The 27,317-nt window shown below is 45.5% G+C and overlaps 1 protein-coding gene across 1 annotated transcript in view; it reads left to right on the top strand.

Annotated features, from left to right (window-relative positions):
- Positions 1 to 27,317, top strand: part of NALF1 (NALCN channel auxiliary factor 1) — an 802,045-nt gene that overhangs the window by 287,085 nt on the left and 487,643 nt on the right. The gene's annotated exons all lie outside the window — the stretch shown is intronic.

Genomic DNA, 27,317 nt, shown 5'->3' on the forward strand with positions numbered 1-27,317 from the left:
ACTTGGAGGAGAGCGTCTTCAACTAACAAAAAAGCAGACTAACCAAAAGGCAAAAAGAAACTTTCTTACCATTGGATGAGCCCAGGAAATTGGAAATGGGCAAAGACCCAATGAATTTCTCTGGTCTTCTTGGCTGCAAGGTGGAGGGGTTTGCATCAATCAGATGTAACAGCATATAAGAGGAAATATTGCTTCTTCTCAAATAATTTTTGTACATTTAAATGGTAGAGGTGTTTTTAACAATGAACTGAGGAGGTCAGTGGGAACATAATCTTAACTCAGCTGAGGTCCTCCAGAAAGAGGAGAGGTGAATGGGTCTGAAAAAGTCTGGTGCAAGTTCAAAACAAATGGGAGCCATGTATTCCTCTGTCATCCAGGCAAACTGACTGGTGAGGTTCAGATCCTGGACTTGAAGGAGTCCTTGATTTCTGCCAATGGATTTTTTTTGTAAGTTTCAAGTCTAATCTTAATGTTTCCCATAACAAGGCTTTCCAACAGAAAGAACAAATATACTAGATAGGTTTTAATAATACAATTTTCTAAATATGCAGGATCTCCTATCCTTGTAAATCAGGAATAACTGTACTGAAGTCAATGACATTACACCAGTGTAAAACCAGTGTGAGAGTAGAATCAACCCCTCTAATTTTAGTTCGATGTTGCAATAAATGAAGCCAAGTCCGTCAGTCTGTTCCAGTGGAGCGCCCCAAGCGGGGGTTTTCCACGTCCTTTTATTATAATGGTTACATAAATCATTCTATTATGCGCATGTGCAACCCCAATCCAACTCCTCGCCCCCTCCCCTGATTGGTGCTCTATGCATTGCGTGTTCCAGTGGTACGCACCTGGTCGGCGCTTAATCTGTGTGTCTCCTGATCGAGTGTGGGGGGGGTGGGAACCACTTCAGCCGCTCTAAATCCGGGGGCGGTTTTCCAACCCCCTTAGTGCTTGAGAAGTGTAAAGTTCCTACAGTTCATGCTTACTGTATTTATGATTTATGACTTTACAACATATATTCAATGCTCAAATTATTATTTACTGACCGCATTATATGTATCTTGGTGATTTTTTAATCAAGCATTTTTAGCAGAGAAGAAAGGTTGTCAGCACAGCCCCAGAGTCCAGGGAATTATTGGTTTCACTCTATAAGAAGCCATAGAGCTTGTACCACTAGAGTGCAGGCTTGAGTGTGTATGCAGACTACCTCAAGGGTGAGCATTAGAGCTGGTCAGAATGTTGCTCTATGATGTCTCACTGAGACCTAGTGATTTCCACAACACTTTCATCAGGAAGACATGAGGAGACCCTGGGTGACTCTCATCCTACAGCTGGGATATTGGCCAGGGATATTGGCCAGGGATATTGGAGACTTAAATTCAGATCCCTAGTCTGCCTGGTTTTTAATGATCTGGGATGAGCAATTCTCCCCTCAGAATGAGACAGAGCAAGGATTTGTACCAATATCTTCCACAGACCAGTGCCCCAAACACAAGGCCACAGACATACCCTCTCCCCTCTGACACAATTCTGTTTGTGGAAAAGGTTTAGCTTTGGTTCCAACAAAAATGAATTTCAAAACCTGGAAAATTTCTGTGAGATGGAATTGTCTTTCTCTGCTCAGTTCTAGTGAGCATTGAATGGACCCAGCATTAAGGCATCCAGGAGAGAAGTTGGAGAGAAGCTACTCTCCAATAATACAAAGTGTCACTGGTTTAAGAAAAAACCCAACTTCAACCATGTTAGTTTTCAAAACAGACTTTTTTTCTGTATGCACATTTCAAACACGTTTATCCTAGCAAGGTGGCAGACGCTCTCAATGCCTGCTTGAAGCTGATCGACAGTGTGCTTTTGTAAACATGAATGCCTGCTTACAGGGAGTCTTGCTGGCTGTTTAACCTGCAGATTTCTCAAAGGTCTGAGCAACAGAAAATTTTTTGACTAATGGAGTACTGGGGCTACAAACACTGGAAAAGGAGTAGAAGAAATGTGGCAGTGATAAAACCTTGTCTAAACAATCTTGTAAAAGAAATATATATTTCCAAACAAGCAGTCCCGAGCCAGTAATTTCAGTTAGAAACACTAGTGTCCTACATAATGAATCTGAGGAAATTCTGAAGGGGCCTGGACTTCCCGTGTTAAATAGAAAGGCTTGAGAAAGGAGTAATTGTTTGATGTGGTAGATTGGGGAAAAGACAATAATTGTCAACACAAATGACCATCATGATGGGAACCCAAGGTTTATTGACATTTAAATTGTGTGGATCAGTGAAGCTCTTTGAAGTTTCACTGCATATTTCATGGAAAAGAGCCTACATTTTTAAATAATTTATTTTTTAAATGAAAAATACTAAGGAACACATTTCCAGTTTTACATCTGAAAAATATTAAAAAGTTCTCTTTAAAAAAAAATCATTGCTTGTACTGTATAGTTTAGTAAAATTTGCAAATCGAGAAAGGATGATTTCACTAAATGTGATACCTTGAAGGGATAGTCTGGATATTAAATAAAGCTGCCTGAAAATACTTTCTGAGATGCCTTGCATGAAACAATTAAAATGCTGTATAAAAATATAGTTGAAAAGTACATACAAATTACCCCGAACGACTCTCAAACCATATTACCTTTTGATATGCAAAATACTTTGGCAAATTTATTTTAGCTAATTATCTCTTCATTTTGTCGTATTCTTGCAAGCACATTTTTATCAATACACATTTTAATATTGTGAAACATATTTTATGGATTGTAGCAATGGTTAAGCATTTCACACTCCTTTTTCTTTACTATAAAGGAAGTCAGAGTAAGGGCCACACTGCCTGGAATGAAAACTATAATAAATCACCAGTGTCTTAAGTTTCTAATTGAGACTAACAAAGCAGCAAGAGGTCAATTAATTATCCACTTGACACTGTGCTGGCAAAAAAGAAGGGAAAAAACACACAGCAGTACCTAAAGGGGTGAGAACAGGAGGAAAAAGCCTAGGCAAAATGTAGCTTAGGGAGGAATGGCTTAGTTCTGCCTTAAATCTTGCAAGCTGAGCAGCAGAAGTGCAAATGAAGAACTTTGAAGTGTCAGGTGATTTATTAACAGTGACCAGTGCATGAAACCTGGAGGGCTTTTTTTAAAATGAGATATCTTCTGTCTGGAAGGTGTCAGGTTTCTATTAAGTGGCTAATAGGTTTTCATAAATTTTTATATAAAAAATAGCCATTCTGTGATAGGAGAGCAATTGTAGGACACAAAATTAATGATTTTTCCCTGTGTTTTGAGTGAAAAGCAATGGTCTTTTTTTCAACATCATTGTTTTGCATCGTTGTCAGAACTAGCTGTAAATACATAACAGAGTTAGTGGGTAGACTGTGTGGCAAGATGTAGCCTTCTGGCTATGTCATTCTCTCCTCTCAAAGGAAGTATTTTTAAATGGGCAATCAGAGTAAGAGTGTCTCAAGAGAAACGTGAGAGGAATCCTATTGATGAGAGCATGTAACCCTATTCATAAGGAAATTTATGTGCATATACATTGTGCTTAACTCACATTGCAGGCACTAGGAACTTCCTAACATGCATGGTGGATGGGAATGGGCAGGTTGTTCTTCCTTTTAAGTCTGGCCAAATATATTTTCTTTCCTTACCCCTTCTTCAGCCATTTTCCTGCTTTGGAGTGTCTAATGGCACTAGATTCATGCAGTTCTACTACATGGGAGTCCACAAGACCTGTGATCATACCTACTTTATCTAATCTAAGATTTATCCATAGGCATGGGATCTGAGGGCTAGATTAAGTTCCTTATCACCAACCAGGTGCCTAAGTCCAAAACTTAGTGGCCATTGACATTCACAAAACAGACTGCTCAGCTGCTGCCTATCCCTAATCACAGTCAAGTCCATGTCTTCTGACTCCAGACCCTGCAGAAACTCCTTTGTGGTGCAGGTAGTCCAGCGTGGAGCATATTGATGCATGCTTTCCTCTGCCACCTCTGAGGGCTCTGATATGACCGGCATAATTTTTATCTCCATCTGAGGGATCTTTCTTGAGACATCTCCGAGCTGCTGGTCTTCTACCAGGACCTTCTACAGTTTTGGTGATTAGGTCCATGGAGGTCACCGAGGAGGCAGATCTCCTTGCAAAGCCCCTGCAACACAACCCCCAACTTGGTGTGCAAGTGGTGGAATCCCCCTTGGTGCTCCAGAGGTTGGTCCTGGCAGGAACCACCAGAATTGGAGACCTCCTGGACTACAACCAGTGCTTGGCTGGTGCTTGGGGCTCTCCACCCCGAGAATGTACTCCAGGAAGTGAGGGCAGCCTTACTGCCCACCTCTTGGGCCTTCCTTGAACAGGTCCTGTGGGAGGGTGATCGCAACCCTTCACCCTGGCCCTCTGAACCTTTTCCTTGGGCCCCTGCCATGCAAGCCTCCCTGGTCGCCTCTCAGCATACCCCAAGCTGGCTGTGCGACATGCAGCTACTTCATTTCTGAACTGTGCCATCTGTACATGGTCGAGCTCTACACATTCCATTTCCTCACCCTTGTGTCCCATCCTGAGACCAAGTGGTGGGACCTTCTATGGGCCAGCCTATATTCCACCTTGGTCTCATGGCCCACCGGAGATATCAGATAGAAGCTCCTCCATTGAGCCATGAGCACAGACGTGTACCTGGTACTTTTTACCCCCATCCCCGACACCTGCTCTTTTTTTGCGGTGTGAGGGAGAAACTGGCACACATCTATCTTGAGTGCCCCAGGTTGCCAGCCCCTGTTTTTGGCTCCTCCAGAACCTTCTCCTATAGTTCTGGCTGCACGTTTCCCTACACCTCCTGATCTAAGTACACCCTGTACGTGGTCCCAGAAAGTCACGAGACGTCCTCACCATCCTCCTCCTGGCGATGGCCAAAGTGGTCATATATGACACCAGGAGCCAGAATGCTGGACAAGGAAGTGTTCTGCGACCATGGGGCCTATTTCCATTCCTTCCTTTGATCATAAGAACATAAAAATGGCCATATGGGGTCAGACCAATGGTCCATCCAGCCCAGTATCCTGTCTTCCAACAGTGGCCAATGCCAGGTGCCCCAGAGGGAATGAATAGAACAGGTAATCACCAAGTGATCCATCCCCTCTTGCCCATTCCCACGCATATAGATTCTGGAAGTATGGGTGCAGGGAGTGCTGGCTTGAAGTGGTTTCCATTATATACAGAGTTTACAGTTTTGTTCAGTGGCTCTCAGCCCCCCCATATAAAAATTGTTCCATTTCCCCGATCACGCATCCAGGCAGAGTTCCTCTGGACCACGTGTGCTTGCACCCGCCCACCTCCCATAACTCAATAGGTGCTACTTAACCCTATAGGTGCCTTAAATCCCTAGGCTCCTATGTTTCCACTGGTGAAGTTCCCTGTGTGCCTCAATTTCTGCTGCTGGGCTTGTGCACAGCCACCTAAGTCCTGACACTGCTGTGCAGCTTGTACCTATCTCATGTGCAAGCCCCAGCAGAATTCACAAACTAAGCAGTCCTCTGCCTATCTCACCTGCAGGGTCCGATGTGGTGGGTGTGCTCAAAGACCACTAAGATCATGCCCACCAGATTGGGCCATAAACTAAACAAGAGGTTGGGGTGCTGCTGCCCTATGCCTCTAACTACTGGTTAGAGCATTACGCTGGGATGTAGAAGATACAGGTTCAAATCTCCACTCTACCTGATACAGCACAGGCACTTGCATGTAGGTCTTCCATCTTCCAGGTGAGTGCCCCTAACCACTGGGCTGTGGAAACATTCTCAGGCTTCGGGTGGCCAGATGAATATTTAAGTACTTTATACAAAGTGGAACAGCTTAAAAGGGAGGAAATGAGAGCTTCATCTCAGACTACCCAATAGCTTGGTGGTTAGGTACTCTAACCATGGGTGTTTGGATATAAGGGGGTGGTCGCACCACCCTCTCCATTTTTCAGGAGGTAAGAGTTAATCTGGCTTAGGCATCTAACTCCAGGAGAGGGTTAACGGCTGTGAATTGAGTGGAGACAGGCATCTAACTCCCTTCAAAGGGTAGAGGGCTTAGGCCACACCTGACTCCCTGACATTTCCCACTGGCTAACTTGGATTGGCTCCCTGCTCATATTGCTGGTTTTTGTGAATCTCTTTTTCAGGAGCCTATCTCCCCATGCATTATAGGGGGAGTGCCTAATTCAGGGCTGTGGATTCCACTAAGTGGCAGGCTGCCTACAAATTAGTTACTGTAATGCCTATGTTCCCCTTGTGAATCAAGTTCTGAGCATCTTTTGCCTCTGAGGATGCTTGAAGGGCAATGAGTATATCTCATCCCACTCACCATGGGCAAGGCACAGTTTGTTCCAGCACTGTTATGTGTATATGTTTGCAGTTTACTATATCTTTATAAACTATTAGCATAGTGGTCTTTTTACTAGAGAGTACTACTTAGAACTAGAGAAAGTATTTGCATTTGCTCATAGCTCTGCAAAACCAACACACATACTTTGTTGGTGGGAAGCAGCGCGGACCAAGGGATGTGCTGGCCGCAGCTTCCTGCCGCCCCTATTGGCCTACTGCAGTAAACCGCGGCCAGTGGGAGCCGCGATCGGCCGAACCTGTGGACACAGCAGGTAAACAAACTGGCCCGGCCTGTCAGGGTGCTTACCCTGGCGAGCCCGTGCCAGAGGTTGCTGACCCCTGATGTAGATGCTTACTGGCCTGCAGATTTCTAGCTAACTCAGGCCAAATGCTTTTTTTTAAAACATAAATATTTTTAAATGAATAAATCATTGCATCAAGTCTTGACCTTCATTATAAGCCTTACTAATAAATATCATAATAAAAAAAAAGAATCAGTACTCTGTTTCATTTTAATCAGACAGTGACTGACAAATTATTGTAATGGAATCAAGCTGGTATTGTACTTAATCTCTCAAGGTGCTCATTTCCTTTCATATCTTTTCAAACTCATTGGTTAAATCCCATATGCCAGAAGAAATAATCATATTCCTCTGTGTAATTAAAACTTTCCAGACACTGTTTGGTTGTATAAAGAATAGGAATAGACTGAGTAAGGAACATGCCCCACATGCTGTTCAGATCACTTTCTTTTTGGTCCTGAATCAGTTTTGTTGAAATATTACAATGTTTAAGAAAAACTGCAGCCTGTTTCATTTCAGTAAATGCTCCTCAAAGCAGTCTGAAAGAAAAAAAGCTTGTGATATATTGAAGGATGGCTGCAAGATACTGTCAAAATTCCTGTTATCAGAGTTATTGTGTAATGTCACATTCGTGTTATTTACATCTTTATTTTCCTGGAAAAGTCAACACACCTTTTTGATAGCAGTGTTTTAAAAAAAAACTTAAAATACTAGAGTATTGAGATATGAAATGGACTGTTATATTAATCATCAAATCTGCACTTGCTGTCTGAAATATCCTGATGCAAATGATTTCATCATCACTTCCATGGACGTTATCACATATAGAGTAAAAAGATGAGAGCTCCAAGTTTTAACAATACTGCCTTTATAATATTGCAGATGACTGAGGTCAGTACTATGAGGAATGAGTTTCCTGCAACATCCACTGACGTCATTGAGAGTTGAGGGCACTCGGTAACTCCCAGGAGATGTTCAGCATCTCAGAGATCAGGTCTTGTTGTTCCATGGAGTCCCCTCATAACCTCTGAAAATAATATACTACAGCACATGTACTCAGCAACTACCAAACTATGAGGTTCTCTTCAGCCCTTTTTAGTTATATGAACAATTATATCCTAGCTAAAGGTAATCAGAGTCCATTTAGTAATTGAGTGAGTACATTAGGTTTGAGTTATGTTGTCAATGGTCCACAAGCTGGTCCTATTAAAGTCACTATGGAAGCCTCTGAGAGTTTTGCCATTGGCTTCAATGGGACTAGGATTTGCTCCTATGTATGCAGTTATATCTAATGTAGGATGTGCAGGTTAAAATCAAATGTTTCTGTGTATGTGATAACCGGGCCTTCCACACTTTGAAAATTATTTGACACCGAAATATGAGAGTTATTCATAGATAGCTCAATGGTTAGTATATGTAGAAAGTTAGAAGGCAAATGCACTTATTCTACATCACAGTAATATTCAAAGGAATAGAATAAAATGGATTGTTGTTCTGGCTTAGGTCTCAAGTGTATCAGATAGTCAGTAATTCCCTGTAGGTGTTATAGAAGCCAGAGGCATGGATTGTTCTGTAACAGTTTTGGCAAAGATGACTGGGTAAGGTTAAATACATTCATTACACTTTATTAATTATTATTATTTATTTTATTTGTATTATCATAGCATTTAGGAACCCTGATCATGTAGCAGGATCCCACTGTGCTAAGAGCTGTTCAAATACAGAACAAAGACAATCCCAACCCTTACAATCTGAGTAGGACAGACCAAAACCCCCTCAGTATTGAATTGTTTAGAGATGCTGATAAGCCTGAGAGAGGTAGCCTGAATGTCAGTTGCAAGCTAAAGTTGAGTAGTAAGTTACCTGTGTATTAGGGAACAGATGCTCACATCCTTCAGATAGTGAGCCAAGTGGAATCCATTACAGCGGTTCTCAAATTTTAGGAACTCGAGGACCCCCATTTTGATTTAAAATTTTTCGTGGACCCCCAAGCTGGCTTCTAATTTCCCTGGGGGTGTTCAACCCTCACTCATCCCAGGCCCTGCCCCCACTCCAACCCTTTTCCCAAGACCCCACCCTCCTTCCACGCCCTCCCCCAAGCGTGCCCCATCCCTGCTTCTCTCCCTCCCTCCCAGCATCTCTTGCACACCACTGAACAGCTGTTCCACAGCGTTCAGGAGGCACCGGGAAGGAGGAGGAGGAGTTGATCAGTGGGGCTGGCAGCCCCATACATGACTTGCGGACCCCCTGGAGTACCCTTGTGGATCCGCAGGGGTCTGCCGATCCCAGTTTGAGAACCGCTGATATATTACATTAGGACAATGCTTGCTCTTTTCATCTTGGGCACTACTGAAATGAGTAATCTGCATGTTTTTAGTTTCTCCAGACTCATAGATTACATGGACAGAAGGGACCATTGTGAACATGTAGTCTGACCTCATATATAACACAGGCCACGAAACTTTCCTGAAAAAAATCCTAGAATATGTCTTTTAGGTCTAGGGAGAGATCTTCCAATGTGGATAGTCAGTACTTATTTTTCAGGGTTAGCCATCAAAACTAAATTGTTATAGTTAAATGAAGTACTATTTGTGTAAGAAAAAAGAAAGGTAAAAGCAAAGAGATGCATTAATATTTCTATTCTAGAATAGACTAGAAACTATATTCATAGACATTGCAGTGTAGTAGCTGTAATCTCTTGCAGTTTAGCAGAGCCAGTTTCTCATAAACTCCAGAGGCACATTTCTCCTGTTATATTTTGGAGCAGTTCCTTTGGTGTGCTCAGACTGAACTAGTCAGAAAGTTGTCTTGAAAATGAAATTTTGGTGAATTTTTTTTATTATTCTCACAATGCACACACAACATTTTGCCTACCTCTACTCTCAGGTTCAGTTAGGAAATTAGGGTTCTCAGGTAGCCCCTTCTTTTTTTAATCTTGACTTTTGGGATGTCAGAGAGATTTAGTCCTAGTTAACATTTTAGGACTATGTCAGTATGCCAGGCACCCAATTTTCCTTTGTTCAAATCCCTCCTCAAAATCCACTTCTCTGAGATGCACAAATACCAACCATATTGGTAAAACTAATTTAAAAAATCTACCTTTAAAAAATATTGCATGGTAAGTTAAAATACTCTAGGTTTCACAGTGCATCCCTGCTTGATTTGTCATCTATGGATTATAAGCTACTTAGGGTAGGAACCATGTCTTTTTCTGGTCCGTACAGCACTGAACACACTGTCTGTGTTTAACACTTTTGTATTCTCCATCTGTAATCTAACTCCCTTCCCCAACACGCATGCAGGTCTGCATATTATCTCTGTTAGTTTATTATTCTTTGTCTTTTATTGCACGAGCTATTCCATTTTTTCTTTACATTCAGGGTATATATTAAATATCCCTTTTGATTTTGGGTATGGAGCTTATACTTTGCATGACCTTGTGCTTTTTTTTTTTAACCTTTTGGCACCTGGTTTCTCCTTCTCCTGGCGTCTTTTGGGGAAAAAAAACTTTTAAAAGGTGCATAGATGGTGATGAGCTTGGCATAAATGTCTAGCTAGATACATATATTTTGGATGTAAATCAACATCCTCCCCTGAAACAGTTGCCAGGCTAATCCCAGCTGGTTTGTCTTGAATCATGAGGTCTGTAGTTTTGTAGGGGAAAAGTGCTGTATATTGTGTAAATAGCAGGACATGCAGAAGATTGTAACTAAGATGATACATTTATCATTACTATAGAACCCCCTTTGTTTGCTAATCTCTTTAGTAGGCTACTTAATTAAACAGAAGATGGCCTCACTCCATAAACTGGAATAAATTGGAGATGGCCTCACTCCATAACTCTCAATAACAAGACCAATATATGGGACACACACATTTGTGAAGGAAGCTTGAAATGATGTGGAATTAATTTTCCTGCATTTTCTATAACCTCTGTTTCATTAGTCTGTAGTGTGCTCTGACCTCTCTGTCTGTTTCATCTCAGGCACCTAATCCACCTGATGTCTGAGGCTGTCTTTACAACAGCCAAATATGCTAAAGGTCTTTAACCTTGATTGTGTCCCTAATTTACAGCCTTCCGCTGGGGCCAGTGCAGAGGCTTGCTGTCCTAATGAGAAGTATGGGAGGCTTTTTGGCTGAAACATGAGCAATGTCTCTCTCAGTGCAAAGGGAAGCATGGGAGCTGTGCTATCCTCTTGCACAGTACAACCACCTTGCACTGGGACAGCTTTGCATCAGCCTCATGGAGACTTTGACTTCCTTGCTGCTGCACCTACCATTTTTCCACTCTTGGGTACCTGAACAGCAACCAGGCACAACGTTGCCCTTTGTACTGAGGCATCAGCATTATACTGTTGGTAGAAATGGAGCTCTATGCCCTTGTTTTGTTTGGAAAATATATGCTCACTAATGCTAAACAGCAGCTGTAATGTTCTGTAAGACAGATATGGGTGAGTGGGTGGATGTAAAATTCCCACACAAAATACCTTTAATTTAGAGTGAAGGTTTCTTTGGCATGCGTACACATTACATACAGACACAAAAACAAGGTAGTCTTAAGTAGAGACAACATTCAGTTCACAATCATTATAATACTAGTCTTCGAGCATTAATCTGCTACCATCACAACTCTTAGCCATGGCAATACATTGACAACTTTAACACATCTTTTTCAATTCACCTTCAATACTCAAATAAAAAAAGCTGAAGATCATACACTCAAGATTAAACCCATTTTAAGTAAAAATGTGAGATCCAATTGATAGGGTGTTTTGAATGATGGGACAATATACAGTTATTATCTGTTTGTCAATACTGGTTTAGTAAACAGACAGTTAATCCTCAGTATCCTATCTTCTGTATCTCCATTTTTGTGTCAGTGACCTCAGGGAAATTCTCCAGATATTGCTGAAAAAGAGAGTTCTTGTTCATGGATGATAGATACCAATTTTTTCACAAATATTAAGGATGGTCAAAGGATTCTGGAAGAGCAAGGTGTTGTAGCTAAAGCACAGAACTGGTACTGAGGACACCTGGGTTCACTTCTTTGCTTTCCTTCAGGTTTCCTGTGTAATCTTGGGCAAAAGTCAATTTGAAGACTTGATCCAAAGCCCTTTGAAGTCAATGAGCATCTTTCTATTGCCTTCAAGAGGTTTTGGTTCAGGCCCTTAAACTCTTGGTTGTTCAGATTTCCATCTGCAATATGTAAAACAACCAAACAAAATTGCATAGTAATGGAATTTAAGATATACACAATGTATGAAGAAGACAGAGGAAACCTATTTTCATAAACCTTGATTAGCTAAATGTCATTCTCATAAGAGAAAGTAAGGTTGATCATCAAGGATTTCAAATAAGGGAGGAGATGGATAGGCAATTGACAAGCTTTAAATATCATCATCTTAACCTTAGGTGATGACTAGATATGAATCTACACCCTGTATCCTAAGTCCCCTAAAACTTTGTGAAAGTTTTGATCAGATATGAGCTTTATGCCTTGGTCACATCTCTTTTCTTCTAGTTTAGTTAAACCATCTTGGGTTTTTTGTGGCATGTATAGTCAGAGCTCCAGGATGTTTGATGTGTGTCTCTCATAAAAAGTCAACTGGAGTATGCATTTAATTTTCATGGCAATATCACAATACATACCTATGTATAAGAGAGGCAGGTCTGATTCTGTTCATTGTGCCTTTAGTGAGTTCTCATATGGTTATCATAAAATACATTGACATTAGCTAGACATTTTATTTTATTTTATTTTATTTTATTTTATTCAGCCACTCAATTAATCCAGTTGTAAGCCCTTGTTAGGACCCATCTAGCAGCGTAGAAAATGTAGGTTTATCATAATAAGCTGCTTGGGTAGGAAGAGAAGGCAGTGCAGTAGGCAGGGCCGGCTCCAGACCCCAGCGCGCGCTTGGGGCGGCATTTTGCCGGCAGGGCGGCAGGCGGCTCCGGCAGACCTCCCGCAGGCATGACTGCGGAGGGTCCGCTGGTCCCGCAGCCCCGGTGGACCTCCTGCAGAAATGCCCGCGGAGGGTCCGCTGGTCCCGCGGCTCCGGTGGACCATCCGCAGGCATGCCTGCGGGAGGTCCACCAGAGCCGTGGGACCAGCGGACCCTCCGCAAGCACATCTGCAAGAGGTCCCCCGGAGCCATGGGACCGGCAACCGCCAGAGCGCGCCCCGCGGCACGCCGCTCTGCTTGGGGCGGCGGAATTCCTAGAGCCGCCCCTGGCAGTAGGTTGTATATATGTATTACTACAATTGATAGCTGATATGATAAATCAGTTGTCTAAGTTTGTCTATTGTTCTTGACTCCTAAAAACTATTATCTATGGCTGGATCTCAACAGTTTTGGGGGTGTTTATTTCATAACTGGAAGATGAAAGACTGATCAGTACAAAATGTATTCCTTTTTTCTCTTTCTTCTTTTTTAAAAAGGACATGTTGTCTGCTGGAGGCATAACTTGCTTGTTATCTGAGTTCAGCAGCAGGTCAGTTCTTTTCTCAGTAGCTTTCACTGCAGTTAGTTTCAGCTACTATAAGGTGGTTTTGTTTTTTTAATTCTTTCCCCAGATAAGTGGAAATAAATCAACCAAAAAGAGGCTCTATGAAGAAATTTAAAATCACAATTACAATTTAATAAGGATATGGGGATCAGAGGGACAATTCTGTAATATTGCATGACTGCCAATCTTAAAAAAAAAAAAATCAAGGGAAAATTCTCTAACGCTTGGAGCTTACTGGGTCCTAGACACTGTTGTGGGTATGTCTACATAGTCCATAGCAGTGAGCCTCCCTGCCCAGGTTGACAAACTCTAGCTAGAGGGCTCATGCTAGCATTCTAAAAATAGCTGTGTAGACAGTGCTTTGAAGTTGCGGCTGAGCTCAGGCTCCGACGCCTAAGGAGAAGTGTGGGCTTCAGAGCCCAAGCTCCAGCTTGAGCCATAACTTCAAAGTGTTGTCCGAACAGCAATTTTTAGAGTGCTAGTATGAGCCCCACCAGCCTGAGTCAGTCGGTATGACTACACTGCAAGAAAAGACCCAAGGCAGAGAGTATCTGAGCAGAGTCAACTGACTCAGGCTTGTGGGGCTCAGGGTACAGAGTTAAAAATATCAGTGTAGATGTTCAGGCTAAGGTTGGAGCCCTGGCTCTGAAACCTGGTGAGTGGGATGGGTCTCAGATCCCTTCTCCAGCCCAAGCCTGAATGTCTGCGAACCGCGGACAGTGGGAGCTGTGATTGGCCGAACCTGCGGACGCTGCAGGTAAACAAACCGTCCTGGCCCGCCAGCAGCTTTCCCTGATGGGCCGCATGCCAAAGATTGCTGATTCCTGATCTAGAAGGTATTCATATCCAAATTTATTGTGACACTCCATAAAACTCATCATATCCCATCCACTACAAACTTCAACAAATTTTTGCCTACTTGTCTATCTTTACTATCTTAGAGAGACTGGGGACACATTTCCATTGTGTCTAGGGAGTATCTTGGAAGCCTGTTCTCCCCCAGCCTTGTTGTCTTTACTGGAAGATGGTAAGGAGTTTTTCATTGACTTCAGTGGAGCCAGGATTTCACACTATGCTTCATGGTAGTAACTAGATATCGGATCAATATAGATATTCAGCAAAATTAGGATATTTCCCATTGTTTACCAAATCAACTAGTAGCACTTTGATTATGTTACAGAAATATATAAACCATGTTTATGGATATATTACTGATAGTGAAATTTAGAGCTTGACTGCACCATAAACAACTCCATTTGTAAGAAGTTAAAATTAATCTTCTGAAACAAACATTAAGTGTACAGATTAAAAAAAACTGTAGTCCCTGAAATGTGCATTTTTGACTGCTGTTTTCTGTTGTTAATCTAAAACATTAGCACATCCGATTTGGATACTCCCATGCTACAATAAAGCAATTTACTGCTGTTGTCTTTGTTATTTAAAGGCAAATGGCACTGTTTAAAACCCAGCATTTTATTTTACATTTTAAATGTCAACATCAGTATTTATGGGGGTCCGTGGAGTCTGATGATGATAGTCTTGGAGTTGTCAGTGTTGAAAAAAAGTATTCATTCAAATAATCAGTGATCTTTTTTCATTTTCCTGGGCACAAAATTGAATGGAATTTATGTTGATAAATTTTATAATCAATTGCTTGACCACACTTTGGTTCAGTATGAAATAAATAACCAATAATAGTCAGGTTTATTACTATAAGCCAATAATAATATTGTACAGGAAAAGTGTTCAGTGCCATACCAGTCTCTGGGAAACTGTCTTGTACTGTATTATTAAATTCACCTTACACAGAAGGTATGCTTCCAAAATTACACATTTCTGCTAGGAGTATTTATAGGATGATGTTACAAGTTACAAAACTCTTTACACATTACTAAAACCCAGCCCATTAGTTTGTCCTAGTTCCTGAACTTGTTTTTTCTGTTCCTTTCTTTATCTTTGTTTTGGATCCTAGCATTCCACTACCTGGCCCATGAAGGCCCCTCCCTGGCTTGTATGAAGACATAGAATGAAACTATCTTGATTTTGACAAATGCTGCTTATGTCAATGCTGAGATGAACTATTGGCGTGTATTGTGGGAGGTAGCTTAGCATAAGTGAACTGAACTCTGGGAAAAAGTCAGCCCTTATTACTGCCTGGCATTCATATAATACTAACTTAACATATATGTGTTGGCTAACACTTATTTCACATGTAAAGTTCTACAGTGAAAACTCACAATGCTTTTAAAACTTATTTTTAAAATGTCTAAGTGAATGTCATGCTTGAGAATCAAGTTCCCTTTCTCTCTCTTGCACATCACAGTCTGCAATACTACAAGCTTATCCCTCACTGCCCATCCATTGAGCATCAGGGAAAGGCCTTTCTCTAGGGTAAAAGAAGAGTTGCCCCCTTACTGCCAGTTCAGTCTCTGGCCTCCTTGCCTAGGATACCCATAGGGCTGCTCAAAATTTTTTTTGTCATCTGTTTTTCAATGGAAAATTAGGTTTCAGACAAAATTAATCCTTCTACAAAAGCGTTGCTTTCCATGGTTGTCCTTAGTGCTGGGAGCTCACAGGTATTAAATGTGACCATAATTTTAGTATTCAATCTAATTATGCGGAATGAAATTGATATTGCTTCAGGGTCTGCATTTGTTTTTACAGGGCTTACCTGAACTATTTCAGTGTAGATATGCTTTTATATTGATTGATTGTGTCTAGCAACTTGTAACTAGAGATTTTAGAAAGTATTTTTTCAAAAATACAAACCTGGTAATGAATTGGTACATCGGGCACCCATAGTATTTCAGAAGCTTTTTGTTGTTTCATCTTTTCCCTGACATGCTCATTGGTGACTGTTTATATTTTGAGACAAAATTTGGTACTGAGGCCTGGTCTACACTAGGACTTTAATTCGAATTTAGCAGCGTTAATTCGAACTAACCGCTCAACCGTCCACACCAGGAAGCCATTTAATTCGAACTAGAGGGCTCTTTAGTTCGAATTTGGTACTCCACCTCGACAGGTGGAGTAGCGCTAAATTCGACATGGCTAGCTCGAATTACGCTAGGTGTGGATGCTAATCGAACTTAGTAGCTCCGGGAGCTATCCCACAGTGCACCACTCTGTTGACGCTCTGGACAGCAGTCCGAGCTTGGATTCTCTGACCAGCCACACACAGGAAATGACCCGGGAAAATTTGAATTCCTTTTCCTGTCTGGGCATTTTGAATCTGACGTCCTGGCTGGACATCGGGGCGAGCTCCGCAGCACCTGCAACGATGCAGAGCTCTCCAGCAGAGGAGTCCGGCCAATCCAAGAATAGAAAGAGGTCCCCAGCATGGACAGACCGGGAAGTCCTGGATCTGATTGCTGTGTGGGGCAAGGAGTCTGTGCTCTCGGAGCTGCGCTCCAGCAAGCGGAATGCAAAGACCTTCGAGAAGGTCTCCAAAGCCATGATAGAGAAAGGATACAGCCGGGATGCGATGCAGTGCCGCGTGAAAGTCAAGGACCTGAGACAAGGTTACCAAAAAGTCAGAGCGGCAAACGGACGCTCCGGAGCACAGCCCCAGACATGCCGCTTCTACGAGGCACTGCATGCCATTCTCGGTGGGTCTGCCACCACTGCCCCACCAGTGACCGTGGACTCTGAGGATGGCATAGTGTACCTGGACAGTTCCTCGGCGATGTTCGCCGATGGGGAAGATGAGGAAGGGTCTGTCGCAGGCGACAGCGAACACAATACCGCTTTCCCTGACAGCCAGGATCTCTTCATCACCCTCACAGAGATCCCCTACCAACCCTCCCCGCCCGTTAACCCGGACTCAGAATCAGGGGAAGGATCAGGCGGTAAGTGCTATAAACATGGAAACTTTTATTTTTTAAAAAACGGGTATAGAAAAAATAGAAATACTATATACAAAATTTTACATGTCAAACTATATAAATTAGTAGGTCCACACATATAGGGATTGAACAGTAATCCTCTTGGGACAGTTCAACAAAGCTCTCAGAGAGCAGCTCGAAAGCCTCCGCAGGAGGTTCCTGGGGAGAGGTGCCTTATTCGGTGCTCCATGGAAGCACACTCTTCCGCGCCAGGAGATCCTAATGTAGAGAGGAATCATCGCCTCCACCAGCATTGCTGCATATGGTCCTGGTCTGTGCAGGGCTTCCAGTAGCATCCGCTCTCTCTGACTGCGAGTGACCCACCTCAGGGTGATGTCAGTCTGGACAGGCTGCATCTAAGTCGGGCAATTAGTGTATTGTTACTATTGTTAACGGTTTACAATTAGGTTGCATAACAACGACCCTCGCTTAACAGCCACGTGCTGGAGGCCACAGAGAACAAGCAGACATTGATCTTTCCCGTGCACTGGCGGGAGGGGCTGGAAAAGGCTCAGCCTTTCTGCTTTCCAGATTGCCTTTAGCAGGAGAGCACAGCTATCCACTAACTGATAAGCATGATCTACTTTAAGGCTTACCAGGACTGTCTGCAAGACAGATTATGCTGTCTCTCCCCGCTTGTCCGCTCTCCTGTGCAATGGTGCCGCCAATGAGAGCATATTCCGAAATCTCGAACTTTTCCTGAGATCTCGTGAGACTTGGTGCCCTGTATGGTCTTGTTCAGAGAAACTGACTAGACTGTGTTCACTGTTCGCAAACATGTATCTGTTCAAGGAAATCATTTACTGTTTCCCATCACACAGCTTCTGATCTTTCCCGGACTGCCCCGGCATCCCCCTCGCAGAGGCTGGCTCAGATTAGGCGGCGAAAGAAAAAGACTCGGGAAGAGATGTTCGCGGAACTGATGGCCTGCTCCAGAGGCGAGGAGGCAGAGCAGAGACAGTGGAGGGAGACCCTTTCTCAACAGCATCGCACACACATCGAACGGGAGGATAGGTGGCGGCAGGAAGACCATCAGGGTACAGACTATCGGGGGCAGGATCAACTGCAGGGCACACACAGACTGCATTCAGTAGTCACCAGGGTCCCTCTGTGTGGTGTATGCTGCCCCGGGTCATTCTGTGATGTGTACGCTTGTCCACGGTCCTAGCGCCTGCCACCCCCTAATGTTAAGGCATGCTGCCCTTACCATGCACTTCCACCGTAGGCGCGTTCCTCTCCGCTGCCCTGAGCCCCAACAAGAGCCCTCATCCACGGACAGATACTCAAACGCTGCTTGGGCTAATGAGGGAGCAAACGGACACGCTCCGGCGCCTTGTTGATGTTCTGCAGGACCGCAGGCAGGAGGAGAGAGACCCCCTGCACTGTATCTGCAACCACCCTCCAAAGCCAAGAAGTCCTGTCCCCCCCTCACCGAAAATTACAAGACGGAGGGGCGGTAGGGGCCGTGAGAACTGTCACTGCACCACAGCTGAGCGCTAATGTTCCACACACCTCTGACGCTATAACTGTTTAGAAGCGCTTCCCTTACAGGATCACCCAGTCCCAAATCCAAGTTTCATCACCCCACTATGTAGTAGATTAATAAAAGCTGTTTGCTGTTGTTCACTCTTTCCGTCACGTCTTTCGTGTCAGAAGACTGTGTATGTGGGGGGGGGCCAGGGGATTTATAATTGCACGAGATAGTCTGTACCCTGCTAATGTAGGCTATCGGGGGCAGGATCAACTGCAGGGCACACACAGACTGCATTCAGTAGTCACCAGGGTCCCTCTGTGTGGTGTATGCTGCCCCGGGTCATTCTGTGATGTGTACGCTTGTCCACGGTCCTAGCGCCTGCCACCCCCTAATGTTAAGGCATGCTGCCCTTACCATGCACTTCCACCGTAGGCGCGATCCTCTCCGCTGCCCTGAGCCCCAACAAGAGCCCTCATCCACGGACAGATACTCACCCTTCCCCCACACCCCTCACCCCTTCCTACGCCCAAACCCACAGCCCAGAGCCTGCATCCAATTCCGTATGCAAAGACGGCACCACTCGCCCCTTCCTGCAAACCCACCCCTACATGCACAACCACTTGAAACCGTCCCCCACCCCAGAGACCTATGTAGGAGCAGGAGGATGTCCGTCCTGTATTGTACAAGCGGTCTGTACATCAGTGCACACCGTACCCAGCACAGTATGCGTCCATGTTTCAAACCCTGAACAGAAATGCAAAGTAAAGGAAAGATTTATTAAAAATAACTGTTCCATTTAATTTGTTTAAAAACGTGTTTTGGAAGTGGGGGAAACTTGGAGAACGGGGTATGTAACCGCAGATCTCACTCAACACATAGAGACACAGGCCCAGGATCAGCTTCTCTTAAAATCAAGTGGAGAGTCATAGGTTACCCTGCTCTCCGAGGAAACTTGCTTTCAAAGCCTCCCGGATACACAGCGCTTCCCGCTGGGATAGTTTTTCGGCACGGGTGTCTGGCTGAGCGTAAACAGCAGCCAGGCGATTTGCCTCAACCTCCCATCCGGCCAAAAAGGTCTCGCCCTTGCAGACATTGTGGAGCACACAGCAAGCAGCAATAACTACGGGGATATTCTTTTCGCTGATGTCCGAGCGAGTCAGTAAGCTCCGCCACCTCCCCTTAAGACGTCCGAAAGCACACTCCACCACCATTCTGCACTTGCTCAGCCGGTAGTTGAAGAGTTCCTTCTCTCTGTCCAAGGCGCCTGTATAGGGCTTCATGAGCCAGGGCATTAGCGGGTAGGCTGGGTCCCCGAGGATCACTGTAGGCATCTCCACATCCCCAACCGTTATTTTGTGGTCCGGGAAGAAAGTTCCTGCCTGGAGTCGTCTAAACAGACCAGAGTTCCTGAACACCCGCGCATCATGAACCTTGCCCGCCCACCCAACGAAGATGTTGGTAAAACGTCCCCTATGGTCCACCAGTGCTTGCAGCACCATTGAAAAGTAGCCCTTTCGGTTAATGTACTCGCTGGCCTGGTGGGCTGGTGCCAGGATAGGGATGTGAGTCCCATCTATAGCCCCACCGCAGTTTGGGAATCCCATCGCGGCGAAGCCATCTATGGGGCCCCAGCTCATCCTGCCGCTGCGAGCCGAGGAGTGGCCCGTCCCCTGCAGCCGGGCAGGGCCGCGCTACCGGCTCCGCTTGGCGGAGAGGAGGGGCCCCTTACCGGTAGCGCGGCCCCGCCTGGCTGCAGAAGACGGGCCGCTCCTCCGCCGCTTGTTCCCCGGGGCCTAAATAGCCCGGCAGCAGCTTGGCTGGGGGGGGCGGGGCTGAGCTCCATCCCGCTCAGAGCCGTGTGGTCAGGGGGCGGGGCTGCGAGCTCCGGGCCGAGCAGAGGCAGCTGAGCTCAGCCTGGAGCTTGCGGCCCCGCCCCCTCCCCACGTGGCTCTGAGCGGGGAAGAGCTCAGCCCCCTCCGGAGCCATGCGGCTGCCGCGCGGTGAGCCGGGGGTAAGCAGCCGGGGCGGGGGGGGTGGGGTGGCTAAGGGGCAGGGAGTCCCGGGGACACTCGGGGGGCAGGGAGGGGGCACAGGTTCTGTGGGGGGGTGGTCAGGGGCCAGGGAAGGGGGGTTAGATTGGGGGGGTCTCAGGGAGGTGTTTGTCAGGCACCCCCCGACCCCATTACCCCCCAGGCCCAGCCCTGACCCCCAGCTCCAAGCCCAGCCCCTCTGAGGTGGGCACCCCCCCCAAACCCATCCTCCCCACCCAGCCCTGACCCCCAGCTCTGAGCCCAGCCCCTAGGAGCTGGGCACCCCCCCGGCCCCATCCCCCTCACAGCCCTGACCCCCAGCTCCGAGCCCAGCCCCTCTGATCCAGACACCCCCCCTCACCCCATTCCCCCCACAGCCCTGACTCCCAGCTCTGAGCCCAGCCCCTCTGATCCGGACACCCCCCTGACCCCATTCCCCCCACAGCCCTGACCCCCAGCTCCGAGCCCAGCACCTCTGATCCGGACTCCTCCCTGACCCCATTCCCCCCACAGCCCTGACCCCCAGCTCTGAGCCCAGCCCCTCTGAGCTGGGCACCCCCGACCCCCATCCCCCCACCCCAGACCCCCAGCTCTGAGCCCAGCCCCTCTGAGCTGGGCACCCCCCTGACCCCATTCCCCCCACAGCCCTGACCCCCAGCTCCGAGCCCAGCCCCTCTGATCCAGACACCCCCCTCACCCCATTCCCCCCACAGCCCTGACCCCCAGCTCCGAGCCCAGCCCCTCTGATCCGGACACCCCCCTCACCCCATTCCCCCCACAGCCCTGACCCCCAGCTCTGAGCCCAGCTGCTCTGAGGTGGGCACCCTCCGACCCCATCCCCCCACCCCAGACCCCCAGCTCTGAGGCGAGCCCCTCTGAGCCAGACAACCTCCGACCCCATCTCCTCACAGTCCTGAGCCCAGCCCCTGTGAGCCAGGCACCCCCCAGAGCCCAGCTCCCCACCCAGCCCTGGGCAACAGCAGCACCATCTCCAGGCAGTGACAGCCCATTGGCACCAACCATCACCATCACCCAGCGACAGCCCATTTTGTAATTGCAAATGTATACAGACCAGTAAAGCATTTAATGTTTTTAAATAATGTATTTGGTGTATTTTCAAATTATTACAAATTAATTTTCACTAGTTATTTTTTCAAATTCCAAATACATGTTACTATAGTATTGCAACTTTTTTTTATGGAAGGGCCCCCAAAATTGCTTTGCCCTGAATCCTCTGGCCAGCCCTACCCAGTGTGTGTGAGGAGCCGGGGAGGGAGGGAAACGGGGTCCCCTGGAGCCGAGCCCGGGCTGCGATGGTGGCGAGGGGCTCCTGGAGTGTGCGAGGAGATGAGCGGCTGACTGGGTTTGTCGGTGCTGAGCAGGTAGCCCCGCAGCCGGAGATCCTCGCCTTCCCTCCTGCCAGGGCTGGGCCAGGGCACCGTGAGGCTGAAGAGCAGCAGGTCCAGGGGGCTCTCCAGGTCTTTGGCCGCCAGCATGTCGGGAGTGAGGGCGGTGAGCACGAACTGATCCACCTTGGCCACCAGCAGTGCTGCGAAGCCCAGGGAGGGGGCCGTGTTCTTTGCGCCACCCCGTAGCCGTGCCGCCACCTGGAAGTAGTCCCGCTCCGTGCTGCCCAGCAGCTCCACCCGCATGGGGACAGAGTCGCAGCTGGGCCAGGGCTCGGCTGCAGTGTGCTGGTAGCGGATCCCACATTTTGGGGGGAGGCCAGTGCTGGGGCAACAGGGGGTGTGAGTGGGGGGTACTGGTGGGCGGGGGGGGCTCATGTCTGGGGGCAGGGGGGGGTAGCCAAAAATTTTTTTGCTTGGGGCGGCAAAAAACCTAGAGCCGGCCCTGCCAGCAAGTCACAGAGTTCAAGGAAAGTGCCCTTACGCATCCTGAAGTTTCGCAGCCACTGTGATTCATCCCAGACCTGCAGCACTATGCGGTCCCACCAGTCCGTGCTGGTTTCCCGGGCCCAGAATCGCCGTTCCACACCATGAACTTGACCCATTGCCACCATGATCTCCACGGCGCGGCGTACCCTGCTTTGTGAGAGGTCTGCGCCACTTTGTGACTTCCTGTCCTCACCGCGCTGCCGGATCCTCCTCGCCCGATTTCTCAGCAGCTGACTGTGGAAGAGGTGGACGATAAGGTGCGAGGAGTTGACAACAGCCATAAGTGCAGCGATGATCGCAGTGGGCTCCATGCTCACAGTGCTGTGGCGTACGCGCTGTAACTGACAAGAGAAGGGCGCGAACAGATTTCCCGCCGGCGCTTTCAGGGAGAGAGGGCGGGAGTGACGGTTCAATAATGACAGTTACCCAAAACCACCCTCGGCACATTTTTTCCCCCAGCAGGCATTGGGGGCTCTACCCAGCGTTCCAATGGGCAGCGGGGAGTGCGGGAACTGTGGGATAGCTTCCCACAGTGCACCGCTTCCAAAGTCGACGCTGGCCCCGTGAATGTGGACTCAGAAATTCGAATTAGTGTATTTAGTATGGATACACAAATTCGACTTCATAAGGTCGAATCCACAAATTCGAACTAAGTTGATTCGAAATAGTCTTGTAGTGTAGACAAGGCCTGATTTACTTTCAAAGGGGTAAATCCTGGTCACTTGGAAAGGAGTTTTGCTACATCAGTTTTGCTACTGATGTAATGGAACCATACTGTCCCTTGATGCTGCTTGGAGATGGATATGATGTTGAGCTGAATCAAATATACATCATTTATCGGGGCTGATGTCAAGATTCCAAATACATTAAAGTCTGGCTGTTTATATGGAAAACTGGCAAATGCAAAAAGCCACTGTCAAAAAGCATCTCTGAAAAAAAAAATAGGAGTGTAATCAAGAATGTAATATATTTTCCCCATTCACTCAGGAAAAAAAATGTCTAACTCCTGAGGTAAAGGTGATGTATCTCTGCCAGATAAGTAAAAATGCTCTTTGTTGAGAATTATTTAATATAAAGAAATAATATAAATAGTAATGGTCCATTCCCGCTAAATCATGATCACAGCACAACCTTAACTTGACTTCATTTTTTTTTATGTTCAAATAACACACTATACACTTCACCAATGCCCATATGTCTACAGAGAATACATCATAATCTAGCTGTAGCTGGAATTAAGTTTCAGCACTTGAGTGTGACTGTAAGGCCTTACAACATTTTATCAATGTTTTTAATGTGATAATTTTTTTTTTTTGGATGGAGTGCCTAAGTATTAGAGCTGTGTGGATAACTGATTTTTTTTCCGGTTCACTGAAACAAAAAGTAAATAAAAAACATTAGTTATGGGTGAAACTAATCATTTCACTCCATATTTCATCTGAGTATTGAGATTTTTAACTTTTTAAAATAAAATTGAATTAACACCCCAACAGTCATTTTGTGCAAAAAAAAAAAAATGAAAAGTTTTGGAGGTTGGGGAATTTTTGGTAGTGGGAGGCGGGGGGAAGGTTGCCTGAAAGAACTCAGTAAATTCAAAATGATTTTGTTAAATGCAAAAATCTGATTTTTTTCATCAAAAGAAATTATCCAAATTTTTTTGCCCAGTTCTAGTAAACATGTTAAGGCATGTGAGAGCAGGTAGGCTTTACTGATTTTTTTGTATGTTTTTTACTGATTGTATTGATTGGATTTGCACATTAGCAACTGTAACTCTTCCCAATTTTTTTTTTAACCCGGAGGGGTTTTATATGTGTATAATTCTGCTGTTTCACTTACCTCGGGTTAACTTTCCAGTCTTCTTGTCTCTGAGACACCAGCATGTGAGCTCCAACAGCCTATAAAGAAGGAGGCAAGCAACCACCAGTGCTTTCATTTATTAGCAGCCAATAGAAAATGATAGAGTGGCCTGCAGCATAGACCATTTTTTATTATAAAATAGTCAGTTAAAGTCAGGGAAATTGTCAGTACTGGAGAACATTTCAACAAAATTCCTGCATTTTGAGTTAATTATCTCCACAAAGTTTTTATTCAGAACAAGACTCAAGCACTTCCATGGTGAAGTTGTACCAGGGATTTATTTATAATTGTATATAATATTACCTTATTAAAAATAAAGACATCCAGAAACAATATTTGCACAGTTGTTAAAAAGGATAGAATGTCAATAAATAGAAGTCTGGAATATCAAGTGTTTAACAATCAATTTTATGATGGCAAGTACATCATGAATGTATATTGTATTTAAAAAAAATGAACCTGACCATATGAAACTATGCATACACCTCCCTTCTACTATGACTGCCCATAATTTCAACCCACTTGAACCAGAGAGAGAACCAGATTTAAATGCTGTATTCTAGTGATCCCAGTGTGTGTGTGTGTGTGTGTGTGTGTGTGTGTGTGTGTTGGGGGGGGGAGTATATGAAATCAATATTTAGATAAAATGTTGTATCATATACCTATCTCTAATTTGAATTAATATAGAAGCAGTTTTTATAGGAGCTGTTAAAATTTTACAACAAAGTTTAGTAAAAGGGAGTTGGAGGGAGGTGGGGGAGGCATTCTATGACTGAAATCTTGTGCTCTTCCACTGCATGTCCTGTTATTCTTCTTTATCTATATCTTTTTTAGATGGAAACTGACATTTTTATTTGTGAGAAACAATGCAAAGTAAGTCATTAAATCATGAAATACGCCTTCCAGAGGGCTCATAGTCATTCTTTATGATTTTATAAGAGAAGGACCAATCCCCCTAACACTTTCCCCTATCTCCTGAAAAAATTTATGGAAACTGCAGCAAAAATAAATGGAAGGCTGATTTTTTTCTCAGTTGTTCAGTAATAGGAACTCTGTATCCTCTAGTAATCAAGGACTGTCTCAGCATGAACAACTGAGGGTTGATGCAGGACTGGAAAAAGCTGGGAGCTGAGAGAAGAAAGAAATAGTTTGAAAAACTCCAGATCTAGCATAAAGTGTTTGGAGTGGAAATGTGATTTCTATTCAACAATTGCAGACTCGGTCTGTTTCTTCTAACATAATTCCTAAAACTGGTCCTGCCCTCATTCAATATCACTTGTTCTCTGTGAGAGGGACTCTGCTCCAGTTCTTCCAGTCTTGGGGAGGGCAGAAAGGAATAAATGGTTTCGACTCTCACCAGTAGAAATAAAATTATGGAACCATGTAGGAAAAACACTTCAGATAGGCAAGTACTTCAGATGTTTGTTTATGGATAAGAGATGAGTGCCAAAAAAAGTCAATTTCTAGTCTCTGAATTGACCAGCTATACCGAAAGAAGGACAGGAGACATTTGATATGGATTTAATCAGGCCACAACCTTATTATTAGATGTCTGGGACTACCTGGCTGATAAAAGTGCAGGTAACCCCTGTTTAGTCTATAATTACCTGGGGGGGAGGCTTCCACCAGCTCCCCCTGTTTTCCCTCCAAGTCCCTCCAGCAAATCCATTGCCGGGACCTCAAAATCCACCCCTCCTCCTAGGAGGGATAAGGTGGGCTATTAGAAAGGGGGGTTGGCTCCCTGCCGTTCCAACCATAGGAGCCACAAACCCCACACCATTCAGTTCCTTTAACCAGCACCCCCTTTTTAAGTCCTTTACAGGGCCATTTAACTGGTCACTGGATGCCTTCCCTATGGAATAACTGCACTGGACATCCACCACAAGGAGGCTCCAGCAATTAGTTCGGCTGCCTCCCCCGCACACCTAGTCAGGATCCCAAACATCTTCCAATAGCCTTTTGTATAGCCGCTCAAAAACATGTTACCCCTCCCCCAAGTTTGATAAGTGAACCCCCCCCCTTCTCCCAAATGAACTTGGTTGCCCTTTGCAAAGATCATCAAAGACTTCTGCAGCTGGACTGCCAATATCATGTACTGCAACACCCGTCCCTTCCTGAATGGGCCATATAGATGACCAGCATCCCGAATCCTCCTATGCCATGGCTACCTAGCACCAGCAGCATCTAGTCACTAGCACATGAGTTAGTCACTAGCACCTGGTGCAAGCCCCTGCACTCTGTTGAACTGCAAATGAGACAGGGCATCCGCTTTGACATCATCCAACCGTGGGCATGTCCTTGGAAGGGAAGAGATGTTAAGGCTCAAATAGTGTGACACAAATTCCCTCACTAACTTTATAACCCCTCATGAGGTGGAAGTTTGGCCTGCCTGCTGTATGCAGAAAGGGAGTTCCAATGCCAGGGCTTGCACCTTTAAAGCCTTTCACCCTTACATTCCAAGGGGGTGAGTCAGTGCTGCAAAGCTGACCAACATTCACCTTTTTACAGTAGTTTCTGACCTGGTTCCCCGCCCTCCCCTCCATAAAGCACTACTGCCTTCCTCCAGAAAGCCTGGACAACGGCCCCCCGCTTTAGGTGCAAGGTGGTCATGTGTGTACTCTTTTTGGGTACAGTAACTCCTCACTTAACGTTGTAGTTATGTTCCTGAAAAATGCAACTTTAAGTGAAACAATGTTAAACGAATCCAATTGTCCCATAAGATTTAATGTAAATGCGGGGCGTTAGGTTCCAAGGAAATTTTTGGGGGACAGATAAAAGGCATTATACTGTATACTGTACAGTACAGTACTGTACTGTGGTTGGGAAGTGCCCCGGCTTACCCCACACAGGCACAGCCCACGGCAGGCAAGGATGCTAGGAAGCACCTTTGCAGCAGCAGTGGCAGCTTCCCTGGAGAACAGGCTCAGATTTTGCCAGGAATGCTCCAGACCCGCCTCTTCCTGTCCCCGCTCCACTCCAGGCTCACCTCTTCCCACCTCCACTCCACTTCCTCTCTGGAGCA

Source organism: Mauremys mutica, chromosome 1 (genome assembly GCF_020497125.1).
Source record: "Mauremys mutica isolate MM-2020 ecotype Southern chromosome 1, ASM2049712v1, whole genome shotgun sequence".
Taxonomy (NCBI): Eukaryota; Metazoa; Chordata; order Testudines; family Geoemydidae; genus Mauremys; species Mauremys mutica.